This window comes from Ursus arctos, unplaced genomic scaffold, assembly GCF_023065955.2.
Source record: "Ursus arctos isolate Adak ecotype North America unplaced genomic scaffold, UrsArc2.0 scaffold_3, whole genome shotgun sequence".
Taxonomy (NCBI): Eukaryota; Metazoa; Chordata; class Mammalia; order Carnivora; family Ursidae; genus Ursus; species Ursus arctos.
This window is the reverse complement of record NW_026622985.1, coordinates 22,137,919-22,147,047: the sequence shown is the minus strand read 5'-3', so window position 1 is coordinate 22,147,047 and position 9,129 is coordinate 22,137,919. Positions and strand designations below refer to the sequence as shown.

At 36.9% G+C, this 9,129-nt stretch overlaps 1 pseudogene; it reads right to left on the bottom strand.

Moving 5' to 3' along the window:
• Nucleotides 1-1,515: 1,515 nt before the first annotated feature.
• On the bottom strand, nt 1,516-8,429 carry LOC113265936 (60S ribosomal protein L31-like; annotated as a pseudogene).
• Between the last annotated feature and the right edge of the window lie 700 nt (nt 8,430-9,129).

Genomic DNA, 9,129 nt, shown 5'->3' with positions numbered 1-9,129 from the left:
ACAATTTTTCTGTTTTTTTCAAAAATTTAATCTACATTATTAATCTAGAGACAGTTTGTTGAGTCCAAATAAATTATAAATTGTTTTCTTGTTTGTATAATTTTTCTGCCTATTTGTGAAAGGAAGTCATCATGGAGGCTTTCTTTTATTTTATTCTGACACCTTATTTTTCTCTTTTTCTAGGCTGGTCAGTGTAATAACCAGAAGAAGTAAGGTGACATTTTAAAATCACATTTCCAAGTAGAGGCTTAATGTAACTAAAAAGATGATAGGAATGTTCAGAATCGAAAGTATCGAGTACTTAGAATCTTTTCTCAAAAACCTGCCCTTCTCCAGTGTTCTTTATCTTAGCAATAGTCACACAATCTGACCATCTGCTCAAGCAAACAACCATCAACCTTGATATTTCCCTGTCCCTCAGCCTACATATATAACCCATCTCCAAGTCCAGCTGCTTTTATTATTTGAATATTTCTCAAACTACTCCACTTATTTCCCCTCCATAGCCATCACTCTGGTGCCAGCCATCCTCCAAACTACAACTGGTATAATATGAAATAATTTAAAGTATAAGCTTAGAAAGCAGGTAAGCCTGGCTCAATTCTCTCTCTGCCTGGTCTTCACTGTGGTCCATTGGGATGTTTTTAATCCCAAGTTTCTCAATCATATAATGGAACTAATAGGAGTAATATAGTATTGTTTTTTTACTCCATAGGTTTATAGTGTATTAAATGAGATAATTCATGTAATATGCTTAACACAATTTTAAGCACATACTAGAAGTTCCCAAATGTTGGTGTTTGCTTTCACCAGATTAGCATACTATATTCATCATGTTAATAAGTGCATGATATTAATCAATGCATTGTTTACATCTGTCCTACCCAATATGATAGCTACTAGCTATGTGAGGCTATTGGGCACTTGAAATGTGGATAGCAGAGACTGAGATGGTCTTATAAGTATAAAATATACAATGGATTTTTTAAATTTTGATATTAAAAATGTCAAATATGTCAATAGTAATTTTTATATTGGTTATGGGTTCAGTGCTAATAGTTTTATAAATTGGGTTAAATGTTATTAAAATTAATTTTACTGATTTATTCTAACATTTTTAAATGGCTACTGAAAATTTTTAAATTACTAATGTTCACATTTATGGTGAGCATTATATTTCCATTGGACAGCGCTATTCTAGACTTTGCCCATTGTCTCTTATTTATATTTTCTTGAATGGCGGTTACAATCTTGAAAGGCTTCAAGTGATTTGCGTTTTTGTTTAGAAATGTATTCAAAATCTTTTAAATTTATAAAAGAAGAAAATCTTAAAAATCCTGGCCAGAGGTGTGGGTGTGGAATTTTTTATTTTGCAATTTTGATCTTTTAAATCTATAAATCAGCTTCAAGTGAAGATTTTTTTCAAATAAGACATTTACATTGTTCATTAGTATCCACTTGATATCCCCTTTAAGTAGTCTTTTTTTTTTTCAGTTTTATACCTTTATCTGACAATCAGTAGTTAGTTTTCATCTGCATCAACTGCAGATTTTTGAAAATGGTGACAAGAACATAGGTAACCAACATACAAAGTTTGTTAGGCGAATCTCCATCCTCATTACATTTTCTGGACAACTGCACACAGATACCATATGGAGCATTCCTTATTCCTTTGGCCCAGACAGCTTTGTTGAGCCTGATGGTACATATTTGGAGTTCCCATCTCCTTCTTGGGAAATTTCCAGATCTCTTTGAGTGCCCAAGGGGTACACTTCTTGAAACCCACTCCATGGATGCACTTGTGAATGTTGATGATGTATTCTCTGGTCACTAACTCCTTAATGGCCAAACTGCTCTTTTTCTCACCACCCTTCTTTGTGGTTGTTATTCTGCCAGGTCAAGGTTGGAAAGGAAGAGAACAAGGTATTGCAGGAGAGCGAAAGCAACATCTAAAGTACAACTAAGAGGTCTTTCTTAATAAATCAATTCCTTCTGATTTTAAGATAAAAATCCTTCCTACAAACTTTTTAAAAAAGATTTTATCTATTTGGGAGAGAGAGAGAGAAAGAATGAGCAGCGGGGAGAGGCAGAGGCAGAGCGAGAAGCAGGCTCGCCGCGGAGTAAGAAGCCCAATGTGGAACTCGATCCCAGGACCCCAGGATCATGACCCGAGCTGAAGGCAGATGCCTAACTGACTGAGCCACCCAGGCATACAACACCTTTTTTTTTTAAGAGAGAGCGAGTGCAAGCAGTGGGAGGGGGGAAGCCGTGTGGGGGGCAGAAGAGGGGAAGAAGGAGAGGGAAAGAAAGAATCCCAAGCAGTCTCCATGCCCAGCATGGAGCCTAATCTCAGGACCCTGACATCATGACCTGAGCCATAATCAAGAGTGGGACCCTTAACCTACTAAGCCACTCAGGTGCCCCTCCTTTGTTTTTAATAATCTTAAAAAGTCGCTATAATATATCCATATAAGAAAGTTTTTCTTCCACTTATTTCTCCTACTCTGTTCTTTTGTATCCTTTAATGGAAGTCTTACATCTTTCATTAATTTAAATAAATTATCAGTGTTCTTTTCTTCAAATATTTTCTCTGTATGTGTTTCTTTTCTCTCCTTCTAGATGGCTGTTGCTATTTCTATTATTAGTCTCCATATCTTTTGACTTTTTTTCCATTCATTCCATCTCTTTATTCCCTGCTAATACCTTCTGAAAGAGTTCTTCAATCTTATCTGTCAGCTCAGTAAATCATTCTTCAAATATGTGCAACAGGTTCTCTTCACTGGCAATAAGTAACCAGAAAATGAAATGGAAAATAGATGCTATTTGTGATAACAATGAAAACTATCAATTATCTAGGAAATAATCTAGCAAAGACTGCCTGAGAGGTTTAGAGAGATTTTTAAAAATTCTATTAAAAGATATACAAATAGATCTGAATGGAGGAATATAGTATACTCATGAATACAATGGATAAAATTTTAAAGATTTTAATTGTCATCAAATAAATCTATAAATTCATCACTATTCAATTCAATACCACAGCTAAATTTTGGGAGAAACTTGACAAATTTCTTCCAAAGTTTATACAGAAAGATAAATTTCCATGAATTGCTAAAGCAGTTTCCGTAAAGTACAAAGATAGGAAACTCATACTATTAGATAGTAGGATAGATTACAGCACCAAATGATAAAACCATCAGTGTGGTACTAGTTCAGGGACGGACTGATTGACTGAAGAATAGAAAAACAAGGATTTGAACCGATCACTTGTTATGTGATAGAAGTTAGATTACATAACTATGAAGAAATGATGGGTTTTTTTTGTAAATGAAACTAGAAACTTAATTTATTATTTAAAGAAAAGTAAAATTGGACCGCTAGCACATACATTTACAAAAATAAATAAATAAATAAATAAATAAATAACCCCAAATGGATAAGAGACCTCAATATGAAAGTGAAGGAAGTAGTGAGCCACAGATTATGCTTTCCAGAGCAAGATATAAAAGCCCAAATCACAAGAGAAAAGCCAACATAATTTGACTCATATGAGAATTGGGCAATACAAGTAAGAATTTCTATGAATAAATGTCACTCACAGGTTGTGCCACTGGGAAGCAGACCATAAGAAAGACCATAAGAAAGAGTAGGTTTATTATGGAGTGTTCTTGAAGTCAACCCTGTGAAAGGGAGAAAAGGAAAACAAAGCAAGATTGTGTTAGAGGGAAAAGTAGTGCTCTGATGCAGTATCAGTGAAAGCTTTTTCTCTGAAACTAGAGACAGGCTGAGCCCAAACATCCCTACCTTGACTAGTTCCAGGTCATTCCTGAATTGTCCCAAGGAGGGGAGTGTGAATTTGGGTGAGAAATCTTTTTTTTTTAGCCAAGGCATTTCCTAATGATTATTATGGGCTCTCTGCAAGTATCTCTTTTCATCACTGGGAGAATAAGCCCTCTGGTCCTGAACAAGGATCTGAGTGATATATCACAGATTCCATTTCAGTCACAAGATTGAGATTAAAGTGGTAACCAGGGATTTCATACTTACAATGAATAAATAATAAGAATTAGTATATAACAAATCCAGTGAATTCGACAGAACCCAGGGGGAAAAAAAGGAAAAAAATAACAAGTAAAAACTTAAATGATTAATATATAAAGTTACCCTAATCTCATTAGTGAGAAGAATGAAGAGATATACATTAAAGATGTTGACCATAGCATTGTTCTATTAAAGAATTGGAGTAACTTAGCTATTGAACACTAATGAAATTAGTTGATAACCTATAGCACATGCATTATAAGAGAATGATGCTCATTAGGCAAAAGAAACAAACCAATTAATTGTACATAAAAAAAGAATAGATTTTAAAATATATATAATGTTGACTGTGAAAACTAAGAAACAAAATAAAATTTTAACACTGATAACATCTCATAAATTTAACAAAGCATATAAAACAACTATATTTTTGTATTGGAGAATAGCATATCTAAAGCAAGATATGCAACGTGTTTTGGAAGGCCATGATGGATTAGTTCTTATCAGGTTTACCCTATTACCCTTAAAGAATTATAAATGCTGATTGACATATATAAAGCAATTGTTTGCAGGCATTGGGCAGAACCAATTCAGGTCTACAATCTTCAAGAGAAGAAAAATATATGAAGTGAGTCTTCTATTCTCCCCTGTTTTCTGTCTGAAGGTATTTTTCCAATTCACAGCAAAGGGTAATAGAGTACAGACAGTGGAAGTCTAACTGAGCAAGAAACACAAATTTGAATGTAAGGCTGCTGACTGGTGGGACTGAAGTGGAAAGAATCACAGGAAGAAAGCCCCCCAAATCTGCATAATTATTCAAGTTCTCGGCCAACTTTTAAATTACCCATGCACAGAATGAGACTCTGAGAGATGGTATTGATTGCTTTCTATATGGATTTTTACATTAATAATTGATTTTTTCGTTTTACCTTACTGTGATTAAAGAAAATATTTTTTTTAAATTTTGAGAGAGAGAGAGAGAGAGACAGGGGGAGGGGCAGAGGGAGAGGCAGAGAGAATCTCAGGCAGCCTCCCCGCTGAGCATAGAGTCTGACTCGGGGCTCAGTCTCACGACCCTGAGATCATGACCTGAGCTGAAACCAAGAGTCAGACACTTAATTGACCGAGCCACCCAGGTGCTCCAAGAAAATGGTCTTAATTAGAGCATCCTTTCCTTCTTCCACAAGAGGGAAAGCACAAGGCTAATCAATCAGAGTCTCTCAAAATGTTTGATAGATTCAAGCACCGAAACTATTTAAAGTAAGAGGGTTAGTGAAACTAGCAAAAGCACTAGTACTGCAACTAGTTTCAAGGCCATAATTGATATATATCCATCACCTTTCTCCTCCACCACTCATTTTACATTTTTTTCACTGTTGGCCATCTCTTTGGCTGGACTGAGGGGCATGCTAGTCAGGGAAGCTCAAAATTCTACTTCTTAGTGGTAAGCACTTTGTTTTCTTTTCTTTGTGTAGATCTGACAATATAGACCCACAGTGACCCACATTTCCCAACACTTAAGCTTTAGTGTAGTGTCCTCGTGCATTACATTATGACTGCTCCTGTGTTACCAATAGAATATGGCAGAAGTGATAATGCATGACTTCTAAGACTAGGTCATAAAAGGTGTTGCATCTTCTGCCTTGATCTCTTGGGCACTCACTCTTGGAGCTCTGAGCCACCATGGAAGACATCCAACTACCTTAAGGATCATATGCTAGAGAGATGACATTCAGAGGCTTTGAATCACATAAGTCCCCAAAAGTACACAGGGAAAAATGCATGGGCAGTCCCTAAATGTTCCAATCCCTATATATTCAAATCATTCTAATTGAAACCCTAGAGAATTCTTATGGCAGAGATAAGTTGTCTCTGCTAAGCTCTGCCCAAATTATAAATTCATAAACAAAATAACATTTTTGTTTTAAGCCACTAAATTTTACACAAAAATAGATATCAAAACACTTTAACCATGGTTGCTGCAGTTATCCATTTACAGTTATCATAGGCATAAAAACTCATAAATTCCTCTGTACCTTCATTATGTAGGTGCTGTAGCCTGTTTTGGTAATTAGAGTTGATTACCACAACAAATGTTAACCCCCCCCCCTTTTTTTTTTTTTGCTTTATGCTGGTCCACCAGCATAAGGAGTGACCTCAGTCCTGTTCAGTTTGGCATTAGCATATCACACCAATCCACCTTTGCATCAGCCTAGATTCCTTTCTTCTGTGTTAGTAGATTATTGGGAATACGGAATACCCCTTAAGGCCAGGGATATAAATTGTGATAGAAGTATCAGTAAACAGAAGTCTGGCTACCTGTTTGTGTGATTTATTAGGACATTCTCGATATGCTTAGGCTGAAATCCAAATACTGTTTTTTGTTTTTGCACCTGCCCAACCTTATGAAATGATGGATCTGAGAAAGGAAAGAAACCCCATTGTCATAGTCACTTAGCATCCCATGGTCAGGTTATCAGTTTCTAGTAAGATACAAGATAATGGCAGGAATTTTTGTTAAAATTGAAACTAGTTCCCTTACAGAAAAGGCATGATCCACCTCTAAATCCTAGAAGCTTATCAGAGAATTTATAAGAGAAAGAAAACTTTCTCTTTACAGATATATCTACCTTTGTCAAATCCACTGGGTCATAAGGCCCAAGTGGCTAGGCACTTCAGGGTAGATCTTTTGCAGAATCCTGTCTTACTCTGTCCTCATCCAAAATGGATAGCTTCCAAGGCACCAAATACATGGGTCAGAGCGGTATTTTCAATTTCAGTGTATGCTACCTACAAAACCAGAAGAGTCCTATCAAACACTTTACCTCTATCAAAGGACTGTCAGGGACAATTTGTGAAAATTTGCCCTTAGTCGTAGAAGGAATGTTGTGGCTTGTTACAGACCACTAGGCCTTCAAAACTGTGGAGTCTCTTGAATCTTCATGAGGCTTATCTCTACCTTCTTGATATAATGTGTCTTACTAGCATATCTGCTATACTTTCCAATTCCTACTCACCAAGTCTGATTACCATGATGTCATCAGTGTACTGAGCTAGTATTATGTTCTATGGTTTGTCAAGATGATCAAGATACCTGAATTCTCCACTATGACAGAGAGCAGGACAGTTAGCATCCCTGGGCTAGAGAGTAAATGTGAACTTCTGTTCTTACCATGTGAATAAAAACCAAACCTAATCCTCCTTAGTAAAAGGAATTGGAAAAAAAAATATATTTATCTGCAAGATCAGTAGCCCTGTAACAAGTGCCAAAGTCTATGTTAATTTATTACCACTTAACCAAGTGGTAGCCCCAATAGTAGCTACTATGGCAGATGGTAGAATGCCGCAGCTGTGATTGGGGCTGCCACTTGGATAAATTTATAATAATATATGCATCTGCCAAGATCCAGTTCATTTTTTGCAGGTTAACATATAGTTGAATTAGATGGAAATATGTGAACCATCACCCCTACATCCTCTGTCTTTGATACGGGTATTAATTTCAGCAATTCTTCTCATAATATAGTATTACTTCTGATTTATAATTTTCCTCAGGATGGGAGTGTGATTTCTAGGGCTTCTACTTGGCTCTTGATGACCTAGTGGCTCTTATTCCATAGACCATAATGCCAGCTGCTAAGTATTTCTCTCTCAATAATATGCACATGGACCAAGGAAATAACAACAGGTTAGGGCCAAAGATACCTTGATACACTGTGAAATGGACTTGAGCCAAATTCCACCTGGCCTCCAAAAACTTCCATTTAACCAGAGAACCATGCTGGTGTTTCAGATCGATCCTATGGCACCACTGTCAGCTCAGACCTTATACCTAACAGTCCTAGAAATGTCTGGGTTTTCCAATTCCTCAGTGTCAGTTACCCAGGGAATGATTCCAAATCCTTTTGGAGAATAATCAAGGGCATATTTACTGTATAAATTTCATGTGGCATTTCAGGCTTCTTTCACGGGAATCATGTGCTTTAATCAATGAGTTCTGAATTTGAGAACTGACTTAGATCTGGACATTGAGTGAGCCTGCACATTTTCCCATTTTAGCAGCTGATGACAGTCTTCTGCCTATCATCTTTCTTTCTCCCTCTTTCTCATGGGTATCTGCCTATCTATCTCATGTCTAAAAACACCATGACCTATAGGCTATTACCAAACATTCCTGAAGGTCAAGGCAACTTGATGACAAGCTGGCAATTATATTCCCCATACTTTTGATGATTTACGTTATGTCTTGGCCTTATTGCCATTGATATTAAAGAGCCCAGTTTGATAGCAATCACAGTCTGCAGAGTGCAGCTACCACCAACCAAGTTTCTTAAAGGTGTTGGTGCCTGCTCTGTAGCACATTCCTGTGAGGTGTCTTCTGGGCCCATACAGGAATCTTTTTTTTTTTTTTTTAAGATTTTATTTATTTATTTGACAGAGAGAGACAGCCAGCGAGAGAGGGAACACAAGCAGGGGGAGTGGGAGAGGAAGAAGCAGGCTCCTAGCAGAGGAGCCTGATGTGGGGCTCAATCCCAGAACTCTGGGATCACATCCTGAGCCGAAGGCAGACACTTAACGACTGCGCCCCCCAGGCACCCCCCATACAGGAATCTTAATCATGGGTGATCAAGCCTTACATAGTAAATCTATTCTAATATTTGCATCACCTTGAGTCTTTTTCACCCCTTCTGCAATATCATAAGAAATTTCCAGATTTTCGATATTATTTTCTTTATTCAAGCTTCAAGAAGCTATCCTAGCAAAATTGGGGGGGATGGACTTCAGTGTTGTTTCCAGATCATCAATTCTGAGACATGTGTGAGTGCTTCCATTCAATAAATTCTCTCATATCCAGCATTACGTTCCACACTTTGAGGAATAACTCTCAAGCTCTGCTCTCATACTTACTTCTCAAGTTTCCACCAGCATTTACTTTTCAGGTATGTCAATTCCTTTGGTGCAAAATTATTTGCATTTTAGAGATGAATTGTACTTCACAGCCCAGATTGTATTGAGGCTTAACCCTAACTATTGACCAAAACAATGAAAGAAAGTGGGTAGACTATGAAGGAAGGCACTATCTTCAGA